The sequence below is a fragment of the Colias philodice genome, chromosome 10, assembly GCF_061535455.1.
Source record: "Colias philodice isolate Cphi_HAF_F1 chromosome 10, ilColPhil1 Martin Lab GWU primary, whole genome shotgun sequence".
In the NCBI taxonomy this organism is placed as follows: Eukaryota; Metazoa; Arthropoda; class Insecta; order Lepidoptera; family Pieridae; genus Colias; species Colias philodice.
In genome coordinates this window covers 6,905,025-6,916,938 of record NC_143095.1, presented here as the reverse complement: position 1 = coordinate 6,916,938, position 11,914 = coordinate 6,905,025, and the positions used below count along the sequence as shown (strand labels likewise).

The 11,914-nt window shown below is 33.6% G+C and overlaps 1 long non-coding RNA gene and 1 pseudogene across 1 annotated transcript; one reads left to right on the top strand and one right to left on the bottom strand.

The window, feature by feature from the left end:
- Positions 1 to 372: 372 nt before the first annotated feature.
- LOC149485253 (uncharacterized) lies at positions 373 to 1,287 on the bottom strand. The gene is made up of 3 exons (XR_016316138.1): positions 733 to 1,287; positions 545 to 606; positions 373 to 470 (listed from the first exon to the last, which is right to left on the bottom strand). It is a non-coding gene; the product is annotated as an uncharacterized LOC149485253 (long non-coding RNA).
- A 2,803-nt stretch (positions 1,288 to 4,090) lies between these two features.
- On the top strand, positions 4,091 to 11,445 carry LOC149485252 (peptidoglycan recognition protein-like; annotated as a pseudogene).
- The last annotated feature ends 469 nt before the right edge of the window (positions 11,446 to 11,914 follow it).

Below are 11,914 nucleotides of genomic sequence, written 5' to 3'. Positions count from 1 at the left end.
AAACGAATCAACCAATCATCCCACAACAATGAAATGTGCACACAAATATTCATCCAAATCGGTTCATGTGATTAGGAGGAGTGACTGCAGCGCCATCCTCCGGGCCCAATTGTGTTTCCAGATCACCCAGGAACTCAATTTAATATACTTACACAAAATTTTTCGAAATGAAATCTCACATTACTATGTAAATATGCATATAAACCGGTTTTAGTACTAAGCAATTTCCCGCACAGGTGTAGTAAGTATAAATGAAATAAATATCAACATCAAATTCTTTATACAACATACTTATCTACCACCTACTAAGAAATTCTTGAAATTTTTTCGTATTTTTTTAAAAAATATATATGTATAATATGTATAATACTACTCCAATGAGCTCCTGTTCCATAATTCCATATTACGTCCACCATACTTCCACTAAGTTCACCATGATTTTTTATTTCTTTGCACTTTGTTGCTTTTTGCTAAAAATGGAATCATGCGATAAAACCAGTAGAGCGTTGATAACATACATTTTTGACTGAATAAAGGTACTTACGAAGGAGTGGGTTCACATTGTGAACAATCAGTGGGTTTATTTTCCTTCTGGATTCCGGATTTCTGAAAAGATTATTTATGCTATAAATGAAAAAATCTTACACATTCGTTATGTACTTAAAACAGGGGTACATATCAAACATCGTCTATAATACAATTATCATCAAATTTAAAATAAAACCAACTTACTTCTTAATTTGTTCCAATTGTAAGCATTCTTTTTCCTCCAACCTTTATGTTTCTTCTTCTTATTTTCTTTATTGTCCCCATTTGTCTCATTTTGTCTTATCGTGTTGTCACCCTTTTTTACGATTGCGCAAGCGACACAAGTTCCCCGTGTGACGGCCGTAGCGGGAATGACTCGTGCAGCGATCGGGGTAGGAAGGTACAGGGCGGCTCTCGCTATATTGGCTGGTCAGGCGCTAATTTCAAGTATTTCTTGTTTATTTCAAAACCATCGCATATTTCAAAATTCTAACACGGTAGACGTATAGGTTGTATATTTTATAGTTAATATCCAAAAAGTCGTAACTTTACGTTTGTTATTTTGAAGATGCCAGAGATTAAAAAAAAATAACAATGAGAACTTTGTATTTTTTTTCTATCGAGAAAATATCATGGAATCATGTTTCTAAAACGGTAGACGTATTGTGTTACTATTGAACTTTCTTGTCAAGAATTTTCATCACGACAACTTTAATAATATAAAAATTACGAAGGTTTAAAAAGGGCCGTAAATGTTAGAAAAATTAATTCATCACCTTAATAATAATATGTTTTTATATGATAGAATCCAAGCGCGTTGTATGAAGTGCTCTACAACTAGGTATAGTAGGTAGTAAATCAAAGGGGTCGCTTAGTAAACAAGCTTGTAGATTGGATAAATATTGGAATATTAGTAACTGTCTGTCGTGATCAGATAATATAGAGAAGAGACTATTCAATCTAATATTATAAAGCTGAAGAGTTTGTTTGAAGGCGCTAATCTCAGGAACTACAGGTACGATTTGAAAAATTCTTTCGTTGTTAGATAGCCCATTTATCGAGGAAGGTTATAGGATTATATTATATCATCACCCTAAGACCTATAGGAGCGGAGCAATGCGGGTGAAACCGCGGGGCACAGCTATTTAATAATAATCTTAGAAGTTAAAGATGTTTTATTGTATTCAAAAGGTGAGAAAAAATTTCGTACATTATGTACATTTCGTAATTATAGAAACTTGCTATTTATACGTTAGTTTCCATTTAATTCAATACTTAAGTATAAAGTTATTATAGTCTATGTAGAGATAAATATGAATTTCCTTATTATGTGGAGAGACTGCAAGTAATTATGATTCTTATAAATAATTTGTGGTATCTGTGGTTATTATTATATGTAGTTTATAATTACCATTTCTGCCTATATATCATAGGTTACGCATATACATATATGTTAATAATAAAGTATCTATATTATTTAAAATTCTCTTAACATTAAGAAATTGTGAATGTTAACGATTAAATAATTCGCATAAACCATTTTGAATTTCATCCCACGTTGTTACTTATTATTCTACTAAGAGAGTTCAATTATTATTGGACTGTCGTCAAAATAATAATACCTACTAAATAATTTAATAAATTTAAATGTATACTAATAGAATATATTTTCGTAATTGAGTTAAAATGTTATAATAATTGACCATTTACTATCTTCACGATAAAAATCTTTAGAATACCTATATTAGGGGATCAGTCAATATTACAAAAAAATATCTATAAAAGTCTAAGAAATTTTAAAGCATATTCATATCCCACTTTAATCCTAAAAACAATTTATAATTACCTATCCCTCAAGCCTTTCTAAATTAACTCATTGTGATATGTCAAGTGTTCGGAAGCTTTTCAAGAATGTCTCCTAAATTTAAAACTTTGTAACTTCGAAAGTTCGTCGTCGATACATCCTAGGTGTGGCGCAGGCAGACTTTAACAGACTTTAACTTTATTCGATACTTTGTCATTTCTATACAGTTTGACCGTCTACTTTAAGAGGTAATTATCTGCTGTATAGACAAGAGTGTAAAAAATTAAGGCGTCAATTATTTATCGCAGTTAAATAAAAGACTATTTTGGAAATTTTGTCTGGGTGTTTTTCCCAAATATGTTTCTTTAAACCTATCTTCAAAACATTTTCACTGATAGTATATTAGTTTCCAGCACGGAGCAATTTCAGCTGTTCTCTAAATTGTCCCTGCTTGCCTATACACATCACAATTGAAGTGACAATTATTAAAGGGTGCAATTCCACTATTGCCCTTGCTGCAGGTAGGTGAGTACTGAGTAGCCCGTTTATTACTTATTTCAAAAGGAAAGGAACTTCGTTCCAATCGGTTGTCCAACATCTATCTGTTATATACTATTGCATTATGACATACAAAAACATAAGCCCAAAGTCAACGGCATCTACATGTATGAGACAAAGGAAAGGCGTTTAAAAATGATAGTTAAAAATGTATATAAATGTTATCGAGTAAGTAATAAACAGGGGTAATTTTCATAACGACCGCGCATTATGAAACGACATGCTACTTAGGGAGAAAAGCGCTTCAAATGAAGTCTAATTGAATAAATGGATGGAGTTAGGTTGTGATGTTAGTTTAGTAATATGTAATTCACAAGAGATTGGTTAGGTTGTTTTCGACATTTGTAACTGCTACGACGATTTCTAGATCATACACTTGGTTTGTAAAATTATGTATATTTATTACTTATGTGTATAGGACTGGGTACATAATATACTTAATACATTTATACCACAAGGCTGGCAATAATAGCATTGCAAGTTTTAAAAATATTCACTAGCAGCGTGTTAATCCATACTATCCATACTAATATTATAAATGCGAAAGTAACTCTGTCTGTCTGTCTGTTACTCAATCACGCCTTAACTACTGAACCAATTTGCATGAAATTTGATATAGAGATATTTTGATACCCGAGAAAGGACGTAGGCTACTTTTTACCCTGGGGTTTTTCTTTGACTGCGCGGGCGAAGCTGCGGGTGGAAAGCTAGTTTTACTATAAAATGTTAATTACCCAAGTATATAAATAAAGCCTAAAATTTTTACTGTAAGGTGAATAATTGAATTAAAGCATTCATATGAAGATTTATATAAATTGCAGTGTTGATTGTTTATTTTTACGAGAACTAAGGTTTATAGGGGTCATTAAACTGAAGCCCATTAACACCATGTGTTCTTTTTGTGAAGAAACCAATTATATTATAATTGGTCACACAATCATGTTATAGGGTGATTTTTTTGCTGGTTTCTTTTTGGCAATACTGTTTTTGATAGATCACGCGTGAATCGTGTCTTGTGTCTTTATCAAACTTGTTCAGTTTGGTCTATAATTTAACCATGAATCGACTAACGAACGAACAACGCTTGCAAATTATTGAATTTTACTATCAAAATGCATGCTCGGTTAAGAGAGTGTGAAGTCGGTTAAGAAGTGCGCGATGCACTTCATCGATTGGCGATTTTATTTTTTTTTGCTTAAAATGGAAGAATTGGACATGCCTCACACGTGGTTTCAAAAAGACGGTGCCACATGCCACACGGCACGCGAAATAATAGCCCAATTGAGAGCCGCCTTCGGCGAACAGTTTATCTCACGTTTTGGGCCCGTCGATTGGCCGCCTAGATCGCGTGATCAAACGCCTTTGGACTATTTCTTATGCCTACAGGGATAAACCAGCAACGATTGACGCACTGGTAGCCAATATTGAAGCATTTAAGTATTCGTGATATACCGGCCGATATGTTAGTGTGCCGAAATTAGGCCTTGCGAATGGGCCATCTAAACTGGAGCCGCGGCCATCATTTGCATGAAATCATCTTCAAACATTAAATTATATTGATCGTTTTATCAATTCCATTATAGATTACATCAACATTTTCAAGTTTTTTGTGTTTTTTTTTTAAATCAAATCCTATACCTCTTAAAAAATCACCCGTTATATTATTATAGCTCTACTATTAAATAAAATCAATACTATAGAATTGCTGATCACACATTTAATTATTTAATTCCGGTACATAATATTATCCCCGTAACGTATAAAATGACACGTTTAGGGTGCACTCACACACATCAGTCACCGTCAAGTCACCGATGACTGATCGGTGACGGTTTGTGTACGTATCCACAAACACCAGTCACCGTCATGTTGTCCGTCAGTCACGTCGCCGGTTTGACTGAATCATTGAACACATACATCAGGTTAGTGAGTGATTAGACGTGTGTCACGCTAGAGAACATGTAGCAATTGACGGTAGCACGACGCTGACTGAACTGAGACGTGACGGCACCGGGTGAGTGGGGATAAAAGTATGATACATGTATGGAAAGATTATTTGACGTGCCTGACCGGGGACGTCACTGATAGATTTCGTGCCGGCGACTGTCGTGTGGGAACAGAGTCATACTAGAACTATTGATACATATTTTTTTTTAATCCTGTCCGGTGACGTGCCGTGACGGTGACTGATGTGTGTGAGTGCACCCTTGAAATTAAATAAAATTGTCAATGATTATATTGATTATTCTCAGGTTTTCAAGAGTACAAATAGAAAAATCTCATAGATTTCCCTTTTTCGCAGATCGTTAAACAAAACATTATTTTCATTTAAATTGATTCTTGGTTTTTAGAAATCCCCCTTATTATATACCCCCTTATTATTATACTTCGCATCCTTTCAACGTCACATCTTATTTCTGAATTAAAATTAAAACAATATATATCCAAAAAAATCCTTTCAATTTCTGTACAGAACGGTCTACAATAATTGTTATATTCCACCATAAATATTTTGAAAATTTACAAAATATTTCATTTCATTATAACACTCACAGCATGACAAATAATAACAGAAACAATCGATTGAAAAACTATGTAAATCTAATAGCGTTCTTCGTATGCAGGGAAAAACAATTTTACAGTCACATTTACGTATATATATATATATTGATGCTTAGAGTATTAAACCAAATGCTCTAAGTATTGATGAGTAATCAAGCCGTGAATATAGTAAGCAGATTTTCCAATCAAAGGGAACCTTTAGGATGTTACTAGTTATATATACGTATTTGATTACTATTAACATATAAATTTAATAAATGGTGTTTGGAATAATTAACATAATATAAAAAACAGTGATTGTGTTTATTATTCAATTAGTGCTCAATGAAAGGAAACGAAATGTATATTGTTTTATTGCTTGTTATAAAACTTGTGGTCGCTACAGGTATGTACAGTACCTACTATATACAGCGTTTTAATTTTCCCTTCTCCGCGATGGTAAAACAAAACAGATTTCTTTTTACTTAATAAATAACAGCTAAATAAAACATTGCTCATAACATCTCACAATCACATAAAATTACTTAGATAAAGCTTACACATAAATTTATAAAGAATAGAAAAAATTCGATCACGAGGCGGGACTCGAACCCGCATCCTTCGCGCCATTCCGGGGCGGATGCCTGACCAACTCAGCCACTCGTGACCCGCCAGAGCAATCGAATTTATTCTATTCTTTCAGTTTTATGTGTCTGAAGGGACACACCGCGCGCCATCTATTGAGATGATTAACAACCATTTCAACCAATATGAAGCACTTTTCAGTGAATACAATATTGTAACGATGGAACACGACCTTTTTTTGTTGAATTTATATTTTTGGTTTTATGGCATTCAAATGCTTTATAAATATAAATTTATAAAGAATAGAAAAAATATAAATTCAACAAAAAAAAGGTCGTGTTCCATCGTTACAATATTGTATTCACTGAAAAGTGCTTCATATTGGTTGAAATGGTTGTTAATCATCTCAATAGATGGCGCGCGGTGTGTCCCTTCAGACACATAAAACTGAAAGAATAGAATAAATTCGATTGCTCTGGCGGGTCACGAGTGGCTGAGTTGGTCAGGCATCCGCCCCGGAATGGCGCGAAGGATGCGGGTTCGAGTCCCGCCTCGTGATCGAATTTTTTCTATTCTTTATAAATTTATATTTATAAAGCATTTGAATGCCATAAAACCAAAAATATAAATTCAACAAAGCTTACACATTCAATTCATTCAATGTATCTCAAGAGATCGCGCCTCCTTTTTGACACCAATTAAAGTTATATTTTTTATACTCAACTAACCAACAAAGCCTTACTGATATATTATTTTGAATATTAAACCGTCAACACCTGAATATTAGTAATTCTCAATGTAATTAACGCATTGCTTAGTAATTTGGCGCAGCAATTAATCCTACCGTTTCGAATTGAACAGATCTGGATTGCGGAGTCGTACCCCTATCTCAATGGGGTACAACGCCCTTGAACAATCCTGTGGATTTGTCAAAGCCAGTAACACTTAGTAGTCATTCAGCATACGGTTACGGGCCAATGCTTCACTGACGAAATGAATGTTAGGAAACAACACGTTGATGTGCTGAAATTCTCAGATATTGGCAATTCGTGAGTATAATTTCTTGTAAGGTGGAAAAGATGGGCATTGTCAGGGGTATATAAAAATAACTACGTTAAAAACAACCGACTTCAAAAACGGAAAAGAAAAAAAAATATTGATATTATTAATTACTACATATTATTTAGATGTGCTATTTACTAAATTGATGTTTGATGTCGTATCAATATTTTTTATTTTTTTTCTTTTCCGTTATTGAAGTCGGTTGTTTTTAACGTAGTTATTTTTATTTCATACTTTTTAGTGCATTTTTCAACACGAATCAAACGAGCCCAAACTCGATAAAGTTGAGTCAATATATTACTGAGTTCCTATCATCATCAAATCAGCTCTATGTCATGATAATGTTTCATCGCTATCCAATTTACATACGTATACAAAATTTCAGCTCAATCGGTTACCGGGAAGTGAATCAAAGTTACTTGCTACATTTCAATTAAGTCATCGAGATCAGACAAAAATGTTCATAAAATAAAAACTAGCGAGCCTATCCGAATAAAATTTTTATGGGACCAATTCGACACCATTCCGCATCAAACAAAAAAAAGAATCACGTAAATCGGTTCAGAAACCTCGGAGTAATCGGTGTACATACATAAAAAAAAAACATACCGGCCGAATTGATAACCTCCTCCTTTTTTTTGAAGTCGGTTAAAAATTATTTGTATGTGATAAATTATGCTAAGTGACTATGTGAGTACTATGTGCTAAATCATAATAATATGTGTGGCTATGTGAGTGTGTTCTCTCAAATGGATTATTTTTCACGTTAAAAAGAGATATTAAGATTACTGAGTATACAAAGCTAATAGGTACCTACCCGTAATTTATTTGTACTTTGAACTCATAAAAATAGGATTGATCTTTTGATAATTTCAATAGACTCGATAAGCGTATCAATTATTTAATTTATTTAGAAAATGTATCATATAAGGCATCGTAAAACCTGACAATGATGTATCGAAGCGATTCTAATAATAACGACAAAATTAGTGCAGTTTAAATTATATTTCACTATAAGAAGTACATAAAATACAATCAATACATAATGGTACGGGAGCCAGGTGCAAATTTGGTTAATTATTTCCTCTCAAGAGATAATTCGTCAGACGCCTCAGAGTATAGTATTATAAAGCCTCGTGAACGTCAGCTGGCGCTCGGTTGGGGGGGTGAGCGGTTGTAGCCTCCCACGCACGTAGGAAAAAAAATACATTCATTCATTCATTTCCTCTCAGCTAAAAATTTGTCAAATTGTAGCTAACCCAATATCTCAACGAAAAAAAATAATCAGCTGGTTACAACATGGTGTATTATACGTCAGCTGGTGTGTCGAACATGAAAGAAAAAAAAAAATATTTTCCGTGATATCCTCTCAAACAAAAATTTACCTGATGATAGCTTATATGTAACTGTGGATAAATATATAGGTCAGCTGGCTGTATCTTGGTGGAAAAACCGTCAGCTGATACGGGAGGCTACAACCGCTCTTCCCCCCAACCGAGCTCCAGCTGACGTTCACGAGGCTTCATAATACTATACTTTGATGCATTTTACTAATTACCGCTTGAGAGGAACTTGGTCATAAAATCTGTTCCTGGCTCCCGTACCATAATATGACAGACCAAATTTTTGGTTGAACAGATATTAAGATAAAATAAAATATTAAACATTTTACGAATAAAACGCATGAAAACATCTTATGATTTATACTATTATTATTTTCGTATGCTTTCCTTTCTAAGAAATTGGGTCACATAATACAGAACGCAGTAAGCCTGATTGTCCAAGCAATCAATTAATAGGCGACGGTATATGTTTGTTCCGAACTACACAAGGGAGGCCTTTGTCTTATATAACTTCCTCTAAGGCGCGGGTCAAACACAAGCGGCGCGGGCGCGGGCGTGCCATAAGCGCACCTCTTGAATCTGTTTTGCACCACGTCCTTCTTATACATTTTGTATGAAAGAATTTTGGACAGGCGTCGAGACGGCACGCCACGGTTGTGCCAAGGTTGCGCCGCCTTTCCAAAATTATTTCATACAAAATGCCAATAGCGCACCCGATGCACGCCGGCAGCGCGCCCGCGGCGCGCCGCGCCGCTTGTATATGTCCCGCGCCTAACATTATTAAAGCTTCACGCGTCCTACGTACATTATTTGCTCGTAACTAAATCAGTATTTTATAGTAGGACGCGTGAGAGGTTAATAGTAGGAAAACTGTGCAAGGCTTTTGTATAATTAATAAATAAAGCATAATATTATTATTTCCTGTTTACTCCCGAAAATTAGGTCCATTCATATTAAACTCTTCAAAATAACTAAACTAATAAAACATATAAAGCGGTGAGATGTTCAGTATTATATCTGCGTCTAACTTAAGAGTACTTACACAACTTAGTACAGTGAATGAACCTAGATTCTAAGAAAGAAAAGGTTAAAACTAAAACTTCAAAGACATCTCCGTGAATGTATTAAACTGTAGCAAGCTGAACTTTCTTTTATTCAAATAGCGGGAGGCTTTCTAATGATCGCTTATTTTTAATCTTAGTTGTAAAGAGGATAAGTACTATAATATGAGATCTCTGTCATTATTATAACTATACTGAGGGTGTACATCACGGTTCTTTTAGAGGTAGATTCGAAGCATTTATCGAAAATTACCAAGACATCATTTTCACTGAAATCGGGCTACCCGAATTTTGACCGGTACTTTACATACAATATCAAAATTACAGTTCTATAGTTTTAAAGCTTCTTTCTTTTATTCTATACTACCTTGTCAAGTTTGGATGACGTTTTACAATATTGTGGTACCTATTACTATTTATGTTAAGGAAAGGTGGTAAATGAAATAATACACTACCTAGTTTCAGTTTCTACGTCGGCAGCAACGGAAAGGTGTATGAAGGTTCCGGGTGGCATGTCGGCGCGCACTCAAAGGGGCTTAATAGCAAATCCATTGGTTTATCCTTCATTGGGGATTTTAGGGGTTAGTTTATTTATATATTCTTTGTTGATAAGACACAATAGGATCTTAGGAGTAAGTGCTCTATTGATATTTTCTTATAAAATAAATAATTCGATTAATTAATGTTATTGTGTCCAGCATCATTTATTGGCATCATTGTATATTATAAGGTCGTTACTGAAAACCAGTGTTACAGAAACTTTCTTGATTAATTTTGCTGATGTGCCAGTTTAGTATCATTATAATATTATATTTTTATTTTACATAATTGTGTGAATTATAAGCATATTTATGACGTGATGGATTCAGATAACCTGATATTTTCAGTTATATAGCGTGTGTAAAGAGAGAATAGAGACCTCTATCTCCTTTCTTTAATGATATTTAGTACAATATCACTCTATTGTTGTCAGCGCGTAAATTAAGATACTTCATGGCAGATACTACGATAAGGGACAATACCCTGTCTTGGTTAACCCGACTGCCTTAATCTGAAGTATTAATTAAATCTGATTTATGCTTAAAGAGCTTATAAACTTTATAGAAAAGGATTGAATAAGCTTGATTTATGAGTTTGGTAGTTTATTTATAGAAATTAATTTTAAATGCAATTGCATAACATAGAAAAGTCATGTAATATTCTTTGTATAATTCTTAGCGATTTTTCAGTTATCTTCATTAGCTAGAACTTGTAATTAAGTTTTTATCTGGTAAAAATTTATAGAATACGTTCTTTGATTGATTAAATTTAATTAGATGTGATAGTGAGTAAAAACGACTGAAAGAAGTCCACATACTTCCAGTCAGACGTTTAATTGAAGCAAGCGGTATTTTTTCGAGCTTAATCTTCTCGAAACTTCTCTTGGACTTAAAGTGCGGCTTTATACGGATTAGTGTCTGTGGAATACAAATATTTGAAGCGAACGGTCTATATCTACCATGGAATTATTTTATTTTAATTAGACTAATATATCGATGAAATATATACCTATTCAACAAAATTTATACTTACCTATAAAAATCAGATGAAATTCCATGTTTATATATTTTTATTTGCTAAATATATTTGAATGGTTTGTAACACGGTTACACTTTGTAAATTGTAGGATTGTGATTTGCGATCGAATGCCCTATATTTACTTAAATAATTTGTTATCCACTCAATTTTTTTCAATTTCAGAGGAATCACCAACTGAGCAAGCATTGCAAGCAGCTAAGGACTTCCTGGATTGTAGTGTGAAAAACCATAACTTGTCTGACGACTACGACCTATTGGGACACAGTCAAGTGGTATCGACAATTAGCCCTGGGGCTAAACTACAAAGCCTTATAGAAACATGGCCGCATTGGCGGCAGAATATATCTATGTAAAAATTTAAATGTAATAAATCATTGAAGTGAATTCAAGAATACATGTAATACATTAGTTTATAAAAATAACTTAATAAAAAGGGTTTAATAAGACAAACTCTTGAAATTATTGTATTATCAGCATTTTTTGATGAGTGTACAAAATTTAAATTATTATTTTTTACGATCATAGTAGGTAAATATCAAATCTAATGGGGTGTCCCACTGTTGGTATACTGAGCTCAAGGAGGTTATAGTTTTGCATACGCTGAGTTCCTAAATAAATAATATTTATAAAATTCCAGACGCATTTTTTTAGTTGCAAACAAAAATACAAGTGAAGCTAAACTATGCGTGTTATTAAAATAAAAAAAGGCGAAAGGTCACAGAGCAAAGACGTATATTTCAGTATTAAAATAGCTTTGGTAGATCTACCGGTTATCTGAAAATTGTAAAGAAAATAAACAAGAACATGTGAAATGCATTTGCCCCATTCAGAGCCTATAAAAATACCCCAGAAGT